Here is an 11,883-nt window from a genome sequence, read left to right as displayed (position 1 = left end):
TGCAGCTGCGGGAGAAGGCCAGCTGGAGACCAGGAAATGGAATTTTAAACTCTTTGGGTACCTGGCACTGACAGGTAGAGGTGCCTGTATGAACTGCTGGTTATGTTTCTATGGAAACATGAAGCTGTTTGGACAAGCAATTTTAGCATTAACCAGCGTTGTTCCACAGGAGAAGCAGGTTAACTCTCCCGTTTAAGGAGGACTCTCAATTCAATTCATCTAGCATTTTATTGAGTACTTACTATGGACCAATATTGTGTTGCTGTGAGTAAAAGGGTGAAAAAAAAAAAAAATAGATACAGTCCTTGCTTTCATGAAACTCCAGACCAGTAAAAGACAGTGTGTTCTGGAAAGAAAGATACAAAGCACAACCAGAACCTAAAATAAACAGATTCAACTATGCCTCAGAGGTGTTAAGTGGGAAACTTAAAAGTTTGAGTTGGAATAATGTATTTATATGCACACAGATAAATTTTAAGTAAATTCATAAACATATGTTAAAGATACATATTTTTTAAATCTAAAAAAAAAAGTAGGAGCAAGCTAAAAAAATTGCTAGGAGTGAACCATGAAAAATGTTTGAAGATCACCACCCTGGAGTAAATGATTCCCAAACCTCATTTCACAATGGAATAGCCCAAGGTGCTTATTAAAAGGGCAGATTCCTTGTCCCTACGTTAGCAGTCATGTTTGGGAGATTGCAATGTGTTCCAGGAAACTGTTTAGTAAGCACTGCAGGTGATTCTGATGAGTTCTGCTCTGTAGCCCAGCTCCTTAGTAGGCTAAATCATTGATTCTGCCACAAGTCTCAAAGGAGGTCTTTATCTGAGGCTAGTCCTCATTTGAATTTAGGGTGGGGAGTGAATTTTGTTTGATTGTTTCTGTGATTTTGTGGTATTTAAATATTTTGTTTATTGGTTATCCAAAAATAGCCTAAGTGGCCCCTCCACCTTCTGGGCTTTCCAATAATTGAAGAATTCCACTTTGTGACTCTCTAGCTCCACCTGTATTGTGTTAATTGCGGTGTTCATTGAAGCTGTCTCCTCCTCAACAATTTGTCTTGTCCCTTCCTAGTAGGGCAGCCAACTGTCCCAATTGGTCTTGGACAGAGAGATTTACCACAATACAGGCTCTTTAGTGCTAAATCCAGGAAAAAACCAGGTAGGCCAGGCTGAGATTTTCATCCTAGCAAAAAGCTTAGCTTTCGACAAACAATTGCACATTTGAAGTGCTAGAGTGGCAGAATAGGAGCCCCCCTCCCCCCCAAAAAAATATAGTGAATGCTTCCATAGCAGGGCTAGTTTCTGCTACCATTTCTAAGCTTTCTTTGTTTTCAATCTAGTTTCCACCCAGATCCATGGAAATAGAAACAAAAACAAGGCTATTAACTAGAATTTAAACTCTTGTCAATTCTTACTGTTGGCTACCTGCAGAGATGTGGAAAAGCCAAGCTACACATGCTGATTAGAGGGGAGAATATTTAATAGAAGTGTCCATGTTCATAAGTGCTGTCAGTCAAGCCAATTAGATCAGTCTCTCACTAGCTCCCAATGTTCAGGAGTAATGTGCCTTTAGTCCTATGGCTTGCAGGGTTGTGACTAATCCAAACAACCCTGCAAGCCATAGGACTATAGGCACATTACTCTCCTGCAGAGATCTGCTCTGTCCTTAGTGACAGCAAGAATTAGGAAGAGCTTCTTTTGTGAAATCTCTTTCTCTCCAAGTGGAGTCCAGTTCCGACAACCCCATACTTGCTTAGGAAAGTGTCACTTTCTTAGGGGAAAAGAAATGAGCCAATATTCATTGAGAATCATCTACTTTTAGGACCCATCATATCAATTTTTTAAGTCCAATCTCCCTTTGTGTTAGTCAGCTCTGTGTTGCTGTGCCCAAAGAACCTGGTAAGAACAACTTAGAGGAGGAAATGTTTATTTTGTCCCATGGTTTCAGAGGCTCAGTCCATGGTCTGCAGACCCCATTGCTCTGAACCTAAGGAGAGGCAGAACATTATGGCAGAAGGGTGTGGTGGAAGAAAGCTACTCCATTCATGACAGCCAGGAAGCAGAAAGACTGAGTGCAAGGAAAATGTAAGTCCCAAGAGCAAGCCCCCAGTGACCTACTTCCTCCAGCCAAGAGTTACTACTCATTTATCCATTCAAATTAGTAATTCATCAAACGGATTAATCCACTGATTAGGTTATAGCTCGTGTAAGTTCTGAATGTTCCTACATTGTCTCATACATGAGCTTTCAGGGGACACTCCATATACAAACCATAATACCCTTCATCCTCAAACGAACCCTAAAAGAAGATATTCGTATCTCTTTTAAACGTGAGGTATTTGAAAGCAAATTGTTACAATCTGTTGTCTCTTCTGCAGGCTTATGGCTTTGTCTCAGGTCATTGTATGTCCCTCCACGTTCATTGAAGTCCCCTAAAATTATTTACTATTTCCCTAAAAATTATCTACATTCTGTATTCTTCTTCTCCCCAAAGGAAAGAGGTATACAAGATTCTTAATCACACATGGCTAATTAGACTTTGTAATTGCCTTCATGCACATAATAAACTTGTGTGTCTCTTCAAAAAAAGAGAGAGAGAGAGAGAGGGATTTGATATGAGGGAGATCAAAATATGCCACCTCAACTATACTTCTTTGGCATATTCCAGTTTGATTATTCAGAGGAAGTGCAGACCTCTGCTAACACAGGAACAGCTCTAAATACTGTCCTTTTTATAAAAAGAAATTTTCATGTATCTCTGTTAGTAAATCATAAAGTAGATGCAGACAGAGGCTTTTCTATCTGATCTGTCCCTATCTGCCTAGGAAATATCTTTTCACAGGAAGAGATTTGGAGTCTGAAGCCTGACACCAGGTCCAGACAGAGATGACTGCAGCAGGCCTTCTGATGACTGTTACCTGGGAGACTTTATCTGCAATAATAGAACAAATTTGTTCACATTGCTTTCCTCTCCTCAACCTGCCAGAGCTTGCTGCCACCCATCCCTCAGCAGCCTCAAATCCCTATTTCTTTATAGAGTCAAAATGCTACTTTAGCCTCAACTATATAGCCCTTCTTAGAGTCTCATACACTGTGTGTGTGTGTGTGGCTCCCATATTTTGATATGTAATACAATTTGTTATAGTTTTCCCCCTGCTGATATGTCTATTGTCAGTTGTTTAAACTTCAGAGGAAAAAGAGAAATTGACACTTTCCTGCAGGTGCACAGAGAATTAGGTACTGGACTTAGTCAAGGCTTCACAGCTGAAAGGTATGAAGTCAAGCTAGCAGGCATGGACTGAAATCACTGAGAGCACTCTAGTACCCCCACAGGATCCCTGCTCCTTTCCTGGGTTCCTTTAAATTAATGTGGAACAGGCAGAAGGGAGGCTTTTTAAAATCCTGATCTCAGCAATGGGAACTCCCAGGACCTCTTACTTCCTCTGAGGGCACCTTGGAGGTAGGAAAATTGAGTGTGGATTATATCCAGAATCATAATAAAATTAAATGAATAAGCCCTTTATTATAACAGTCTCTATTCTGTCCAGGTTATATCTTGGACTTTATAATTACATAGGTAGTAGAGATGTTCAGATTCTCATATTGTAGAGAAGAAAGGCAGAAAAATCCCTATGGACAAGATAAAAGAGAAAGGAATATTTTAAATCTCCCCATTTGTGGACAACTTATTCTCTGGGATGACATTGTAAAGTTGGAGTCTGGAAGTCAAATCTACTCCAATGCTTAACCCTCATTGTTCAATGTTCCAAAAAGCAACCCAGCCTCCCCTCCTCTCAAAATGAAAGAAAACAATGGTATCAAATTATCTTTTGCCTATAAATTACTGGCTGGGTTTTTTGTTTTTGTTTTTTATGCTGAGTGTATTTTTATTTCAGCTGATTGTGTTAGCAGAAGATGTCCTAAAGCTCTTTTTTTGCCCCACAGATTATTTCCTGAGTTACATTGCAGGCCATCTGGGACAGTAATGTCTTCTTTCAGACAGCATCCAACTTAAAGTATCCCTACCTTCCTGAGCATGTTGCCAAATCACGACTACAAGCCTTTTTCCTTTAGGTCCATGCTATTAGCCTTCCTCTCTTACTCCACACTTCTCCATGGTGTTCACTTTCCCTCACTGCAAGTCTATAAACCCAATTCTGTTTGGAAACAGGTGTATTCCTTGCGCCTATCCACTGATGGCATTGACAGAGTGAATGAGTTGATGGATTCCAGAACCAACTCTATTGTTCAATAACACCATATCTTTGAATAAACCATTCTCCTTCTATGGGCCTCATTTCTCACATGAAAAACAGAATTGCAGATGTGATTTAAATGGCCATAAGTAAATCTATATGCAAGCATAGCATTCACTTTATTTTATGAATATTTCCATTTTTCTTTTACAAGTACTCATTTGTTCTCAGCAATGACAAGACTAAATATGTCAATCTGGAAAACTTGTCCCAATCTAATAATTTTTCTTTCATCATTTCCAGTTTAAAATGCCATTTTCATATGTAACATCACCATTATTATCAGTCAGCATGCAGTCCTAAATTTTCTACCCACTCCACTGACCACTAACAATCTGTCTATAAACTTTCAGCAATTTGTTTTTTAGTTGTTGATAGACCTTTATTTTATTTACTTATATGTGGTGCTGAGAATCAAACCTAGTGCCTCACACATGCCAGGAAAGTATGCTACCACTGAGCTATAGCCACAGCCCCCAATTTTTATACTTTACTCCAGCCCCACAATTCTTGTGGAGGAAATCCAAACATCTGGAGGTGCAGAAATAATACAGATGGTATTCATCTGATTTTTTTAAATCATTCCTCTGCTAATTATCTCTCACTCAGCTAGGTATATGGAAGGTCCTCAGTGATGGTCCTGTTTCCTCCCCCATCCATGTCTGGGAGTGGCCCCAGCTTGTTCCACTGCATAGATAGCAGTGGTAGGATGACACGGCAGCCCCTGTTTCCTACTCACTTTCCAGTTCATTCAGAGACCACAGGAAAGCCCTAGTGTTCCCACCATGGGAGGCAGTTATCCCCTTCCCTGTCTTCCTTGGTCTCTCAGCTGCCCCCTTCCATAGCCCTCCATACTCAGCACTCAAGGGATTCCAGACAAGAAACAAGAGTCAGCTCATATCTCTGTGGGGACAAAAAGGTTGATACTTGTCCTTATCCATTACAAGCATCAGAGCCAATATTTTATAACAACAGAGAGGTTAACAAGAGAAAAGCACAAGAAATTTATTTAATCAGTTTCATGTGACACAGGAACCTTTTGTGTCGGAAGCCATTCTCACACGTGACTGGGTGACTCCCGGTTAGGGTCTGAGGCGCTCTGGCTGTGTCGGAGCTTTCCCGGCCCTCTCCTGATGAGAGAACCTGTCCGTGTGGGGGTGTAACTGACCACTGACCCCGGAGGCCCAATCACTGACCCTGACCTTGGAGTGCGGCTCCCCCTTCAACCTTCATTGGATGGAATTATCCCCTGAATTTCTTGCTCCCCAATAAAAGGCTACTCCCTGGCGTGCTCTCTCTCTCTCTCTCCTGCTAGCCCTGAGTAATCCTTGCTGCCCTGCCGGGCGGTTAGAGGAGGGAACCAGAGAGGGGAGCCGTCTCGGACCTGGTCATAGAAAAAAGGTAACTGAGTCTGTGTGTTTATTTCGATCTCGCTAGCTAACTTTTATGCCAAGAACCTCATTAATGAAACCATTGCGCTGGCCGCATGGTAGAATTATTCCCCCTTTCTTTTCGCAAAAATGAGGCGGCAGTTCACTCTCTGGAGTTTCTGCATTCTTGTTCTGAAGACTCGCCATCCTACAATTACAACGCAATAAAGAATTAGCAGCAAAGAGAATAATCCAATAATGTACCAGGCCGAGTGTTTGAGAATATTTCCAGGGTTGAATCCATTTAACTCCTTCAATATTTGGTTAGCCAAAGAAGAAGGATCTGAAAAATCAGCTCTATTATTTTGAATGTCTTGGATATGGTGATGAAGTTCCAGAATATCCAAGCTATTATTACTATTTTGCCAAATACCTAACAAATGGTTTTTAACCTTCTCCCAATCCCAGAGAGAAGCATTGTACTTGGCAGCTGTAACACACACATACTTATAATTAGCATGGCATTTAAGCCTTTCTTTAAATTTTAAGGCTGAAAGTTCATTACCTATGTTAATAACAGTTGCCTCTAAGGCATTTAATTTAGTTTCAATCTTTTCATCAATATTTACTTGATTACGCAGAGCCTTGGAAGTATTTTGAGCTAAATTATTAAGAAATTTTGCATGCTGAATATTCTGAGACAATGTCAGAGACGCAGAGACAGTTGATGCAATAAAAGAGACTAGCGCCAAAACACCAACAATTATAACTCCAATAGCACGTTTAGGTCTTGCCAGCTGGGCATGAATTTGCTGTAAGACTTGTAAACCAGCATCAGCATACCATGGCTCTGAAATATTAGCAGGTAATAAAACAAAAGAGGGCTGATGAAGTATCAGCACTCCTTTTCCTCCATTATACCTAGTAATACAATTGGTTAGGTTACATTTATTACAAGTAACAATATATCTGTCATCTATCCATTTAACTTTTACATTTTCAATAATTAAAACATAAGGAGATTGGACACAAGCTCGTAAGCCATAGCAAGATCCCTCTTTACAGTTTTTGCCAATAAATCTTGGTAAGGATCTGTCTGTAAAATGTAAGAATTTTGAGGCAGCAATTAAACGCCAAATATCCTTTTGAACACCACCTTCACTATAAGTCAAAATATTACTAACAAATCCTGCAGGTGTCATAGCAGAATTTCTTCGTAATTGTCTCTTATCAATTTTTGGAGACCAGTCTAAAATATACCCACTATTTTTAGACACCTTATGTTGTACAGGAAAGGGATTTATACAATCCATCCATTTAGGAAAGGTGCCAATCTCAATTGTAGAACTATTTGGACAGTGGTGTATCTGTGGAGGTTTTGCAGAAATGACTGGCTTATTATGGGAAAGTCCCATCTTAATTACTGATCTAGTATTAGGTTTTAAATCTCCATAAATAGAATTATTTGTCAGTCTAGGTCTACCAATCGCTGTCTTTTCTTCGAATGATACTTTCAGACAGCCAGCATGTTTATCGTGGGACCAACACAAGGGTAATTGGGCACTATAGCCAGAATAATTAAATCTAGTCACATGATTGGGAGTAATATGAGTATCTGTAAATCCTCCCATCATGAATGAGTCATTAGTAAATACTGGAATAGATTCTCCAGTCCACACAGCTGGGTGTACCAGGGGTGGATCTGGGAAATATGTCCAGTGTCTACTTGATCCCCCTTTACCTGACAGCCCAGTAGGGCAATTACTGTTGCTACCATCATCATTGGGGTCCTGTTTTCTCCTAGGTCTCGAAGTATTCGGGAAGCCTGGGTTGTTAGCTTCTTTACGTCTTTCCATGAAATCAGCTTTTTGGCTGGGTCAATCTGGTCTTTCTTCATCCTTTTCCGATATCTCCTCCTTCTGGATGGGGGCTCCTCTGGGTCGATCCTCAGTCGCTTGAATCTGGGTTCTATCTCTTCCATGTCTGATAGCACGTTCAGGCACCCAAATAGGACGAGAAGAATTTTCTGGGAAAATACAAGCATGCCCTCTGCCCCATATAAGCACCGGGTCTGGGCCCTTCCACTGACCGGTTTGTAAATCTTTCCACAAAATTCTGCCTAAAGGGCCTGTTACTGAGGGAGACATTTGTCTCTCAGCAGCAGTGTGACCTTCTGCGTCACAGTTTAAAAAATTTAGAACAAAAATAGCATGATTAAGGCTATTTTGGGGAGTCATAAGCCTATCCCCCCTTTTTAATTTTTGTAATTGAAGTTTAATAGATAAATGAGCTCGTTTTACAATGGCTTGACCTTGGGGGTTATAAGGAATTTCTGTTTTATGATTAATTTTAAACTCTTGACAAAATTGTTGAAAAGAAGAGCTCACATAAGCTGGAGCATTATCTGTTTTAATCTGCATAGGGCATCCTAAAACAGAAAAAGCTGCTAGGCAATGAGAAATTACATTTTGAGAATTTTCCTTAGTACGTGCTGTGGCAAAAATAAATCTAGAATAAGTGTCCACTATGACATGCACATAACACTGCTTACCAAATTGAGGAATATGAGTTACGTCCATTTGCCAGATTTGATTTGGTTTTAATCCACGGGGATTTACCCCTGATGGCAGAGATGGAGTGTGAATAACACACTTAGGGCATTGGCTTACAATCTGACGAGCTTGTTTTCTAGTAATATTAAATTTTTTACGTAAGCTAGAAGCATTTTGATGATGTAATGAATGGAAAGCTAGTGCACAGTCATATGAAGACATTTGTTGACAAAAAGCTACGAGTTTGTCAATTTTGTTATTACCTGAAGCTAAAGGTCCTGGAAGATTAGTATGAGCTCGTATATGTCCTATGAAACATGGATATTTCCGCATTAGCACTGCCTTTTGTAAATTATGAAATAATTTAAATAACTCTTGTGATGAAGTATACCCAATAACTGAAGTTTCAATATTTTTAGTAACTCCGACTGCATATAAGCTGTCAGAATAAATATTAATAGGCTCATTTGCAAAGTAAGTTAAGGCACAAATCAGAGCTTGAAGCTCTGCTCTTTGGGCAGAAGTATAAGAAGTTTGTATTACCTCTGTGTGAACACGACTATAAAATCCTGCTTTACCTGAACTTGATCCATCAGTGAACACTGATAAGGCTTCATCTATAGGATGGGCACATACAATCTTTGGAAAAATAAGTGACGTTAATGATGCAAATTGTATAATCTTATCACGAGGATAGTGACTGTCTATCTGGCCAGGAAAATCAGCAAAAGCTATTTGCCATGGGCTAGAAGTTTGAAAAAGCCAATTAATCTGTTGAACAGAAAATGGAATAATTATGATATCAGGTTCAGATCCAATTAATTGTAAAATCTTAGTTTTACCCTTAATTACTAATTGAGCTATAGAATCATGAAAAGGAATTAATGTTTTTTGAGGGGAGTGGGATAAATAAATCCACTCAATAACTCCTAATTTTTGCCATATGGCTCCTGTTGGTGTATGTTCAGTTGGAAATATTAATAAATACACCATTTCCTTAGGATCAACTCTAGTAAGCTGTGCATTTTTAATTGTATTTTCAACTTTCCTTAAAGCTGTTTTAGCCTCTAAAGTTAGCTGACGTGGAGAGGTTGGAGAAGGATTTCCTTGTAATATCTGAAATAAAGGACTTAACTCAGAAGTAGTTAGTTTTAAGGATGGCCTCAGCCAATTAATATCTCCTAATAGCTTTTGAAAATCATTAAGGGTATGTAACTTCTTAATTCTTATCTGAAGATTTTGAGGACGGATTGTATGTCCTTGAATTATCTGACCTAGATATTGAAAAGGAGACACTTTTTGAATTTTTTGAGGAGCTATGCATAAACCCACTGCTGTAAGCGAAGTCTCTAACTGAGTAAAAATTTCTGAAAGTACCTCTGGATTAGCATGAGCCAATAATATATCATCCATAAAATGAATAATATATGCATCAGGAAAGCTACTTCTTATGGGATCTATCGCCTGGTCTACGTATTTTTGGCACAGAGTAGGACTATTACGCATTCCCTGTGGGAGTACTTTCCAGCAATATCTTTTAACAGGTTCCTTAAAATTAATTGTTGGGACAGTGAAAGCAAATCTCTCACAATCTCCAGGATGTAACCTTATAGAGAAAAAACAGTCTTTTAAATCTATTACCATCAAGCTATAATCTAAAGGAATGGCTGTGGGAGAGGGAAGTCCTGGCTGTAAGGATCCCATAGGCTGTATTGCATGATTTATTGCCCTTAAATCCTGCAGCAATCTCCAATTTCCTGATTTTTTCTTAATAACAAAAATAGGTGTGTTCCAAGGACTAAGCGTTGGCTCTATATGACCAGCCTGAAGTTGTTCCTCAACTAACCTATGAATTATTTTAAGCTTTTCCCCTGAGATGGGCCACTGAGAAATCCATATAGGCTCCTCTGTGAGCCAAGTGATTTTTTCAGCTGTCTTAGGGATCGGGGAAGTACTCAGGGCCCCTAATAAAAATTTTGGCTTGGAGCATTTACTAATCTTTGTCGTGGAGACTGGTTTGTAAACAGATACTCTTCCTGAAGGGTCTCCCTATCATCTCCAGGAAAATACCTCTGACTAACTTCCTCAACTGATCTTATAGAATTTGGAGTAACTAATAATAATCCCATTTTGGTTAAAATATCTCTTCCCCATAGATTAGCTGGTAAAGGTTCTGTGCTGTCGCCACTTTGAAATTGGGCTTTTAAGTCATGTGGCTGAGAAGAACTCTGAGCCCCTCTAGGAATCTCTTCCACATTTTCCTCTCCAGGAAGATCGTCTACCTCCCTTGGAGGGCTCTCTAGGACCTTGGAGGTATCTCCTCTCTGATATTGCTCTCCATAATCTCCCTGCGGAGTAGCCTGATTTTGTAAATTTAAATTTACATTTTTAACTTTGGGCCTGGCTCCTAGCGCCTTTGTTTTTAAGTGGCTTAAAGGAAAAGGAATTAAGGTAGCCTCAGGCGGATTTTCCATTTGAATAGACTTGATAGCCCGTTGAATGCCTTTTAGCAGGTCTTCAGGGGGCCACGAATTCTGGCCCATATATTAAAAAAGACAAACTTCCAAAGCCGTCCAGGTTCTCTGAATATTATCTATGCCTCCCGGTAATTCATTTGAAAGACAGACCTTTTGTAACTTTCTTCCTAATTTCTCCCAAGTAAGTAAATTTGGAGATTCTTGTTCACAAAACCAAGGACAATATTTACCTACAATCTCTAAGAATTGTAATAACTGAGTTTTCTTTGTCTGTTTTCCTTTCTGATTAATTATATTGTCTAAAATAGATACATTTCCTTATAGGTAGAAGTTGAATTTTTTATTTTAATTAATTTAACGTCTCTTTCCTTCAATATCTTAAGGTACTTTTGTGACCCAAATTGTCACCACTTCCTTTTGTGACCCAAATTGTCACCACTTCCTTTTACTTTTTTCTTTATCTTTATAGCGCGCGCTCCCACTCAATCTAGCTAATCTAGAATGCCCCCCTCGTGGGCGCCAATTCTACCATGCGGCCAGCGCAATGGTTTCATTAATGAGGTTCTTGGCATAAAAGTTAGCTAGCGAGATCGAAATAAACACACAGACTCAGTTACCTTTTTTCTATGACCAGGTCCGAGACGGCTCCCCTCTCTGGTTCCCTCCTCTAACCGCCCGGCAGGGCAGCAAGGATTACTCAGGGCTAGCAGGAGAGAGAGAGAGAGAGCACGCCAGGGAGTAGCCTTTTATTGGGGAGCAAGAAATTCAGGGGATAATTCCATCCAATGAAGGTTGAAGGGGGAGCCGCACTCCAAGGTCAGGGTCAGTGATTGGGCCTCCGGGGTCAGTGGTCAGTTACACCCCCACACGGACAGGTTCTCTCATCAGGAGAGGGCCGGGAAAGCTCCGACACAGCCAGAGCGCCTCAGACCCTAACCGGGAGTCACCCAGTCACGTGTGAGAATGGCTTCCGACACTTTTGAAATAAAAACCCCATGATCCAGGGAAAACTATTTTTATGCTTAGATTTGAAGAATAGACAAGCATGTAGACATGTGATTGGACAAAAAGATAGAATCTAATGTAACAGATTAAAAGGTGGGGAAACCCAGTGATGCCTGTCAAGATTCTCTGGGGCCTCTCAGTGTAGCCTTCCTTCCCCCCAGTTGTAGACAAGATCCCTTTTGGAATGTGTGTCTTTTACCTGCTCTCCAACAAGATAGGTC

At 40.0% G+C, this 11,883-nt stretch overlaps 1 long non-coding RNA gene across 1 annotated transcript; it reads right to left on the bottom strand.

The window, feature by feature from the left end:
- Nucleotides 1–5,783: 5,783 nt before the first annotated feature.
- LOC143381377 (uncharacterized) lies at nucleotides 5,784–11,353 on the bottom strand. Its single transcript, XR_013088811.2, has 3 exons — nucleotides 11,275–11,353; nucleotides 7,370–7,654; nucleotides 5,784–5,836 (listed from the first exon to the last, which is right to left on the bottom strand). It is a non-coding gene; the product is annotated as an uncharacterized LOC143381377 (long non-coding RNA).
- Between the last annotated feature and the right edge of the window lie 530 nt (nucleotides 11,354–11,883).

Source organism: Callospermophilus lateralis, chromosome 15, assembly GCF_048772815.1.
Source record: "Callospermophilus lateralis isolate mCalLat2 chromosome 15, mCalLat2.hap1, whole genome shotgun sequence".
In the NCBI taxonomy this organism is placed as follows: domain Eukaryota; kingdom Metazoa; phylum Chordata; class Mammalia; order Rodentia; family Sciuridae; genus Callospermophilus; species Callospermophilus lateralis.
The sequence above is the reverse complement of the archived record's forward strand: the minus strand, read 5'-3'. Positions and strand labels throughout refer to the sequence as shown.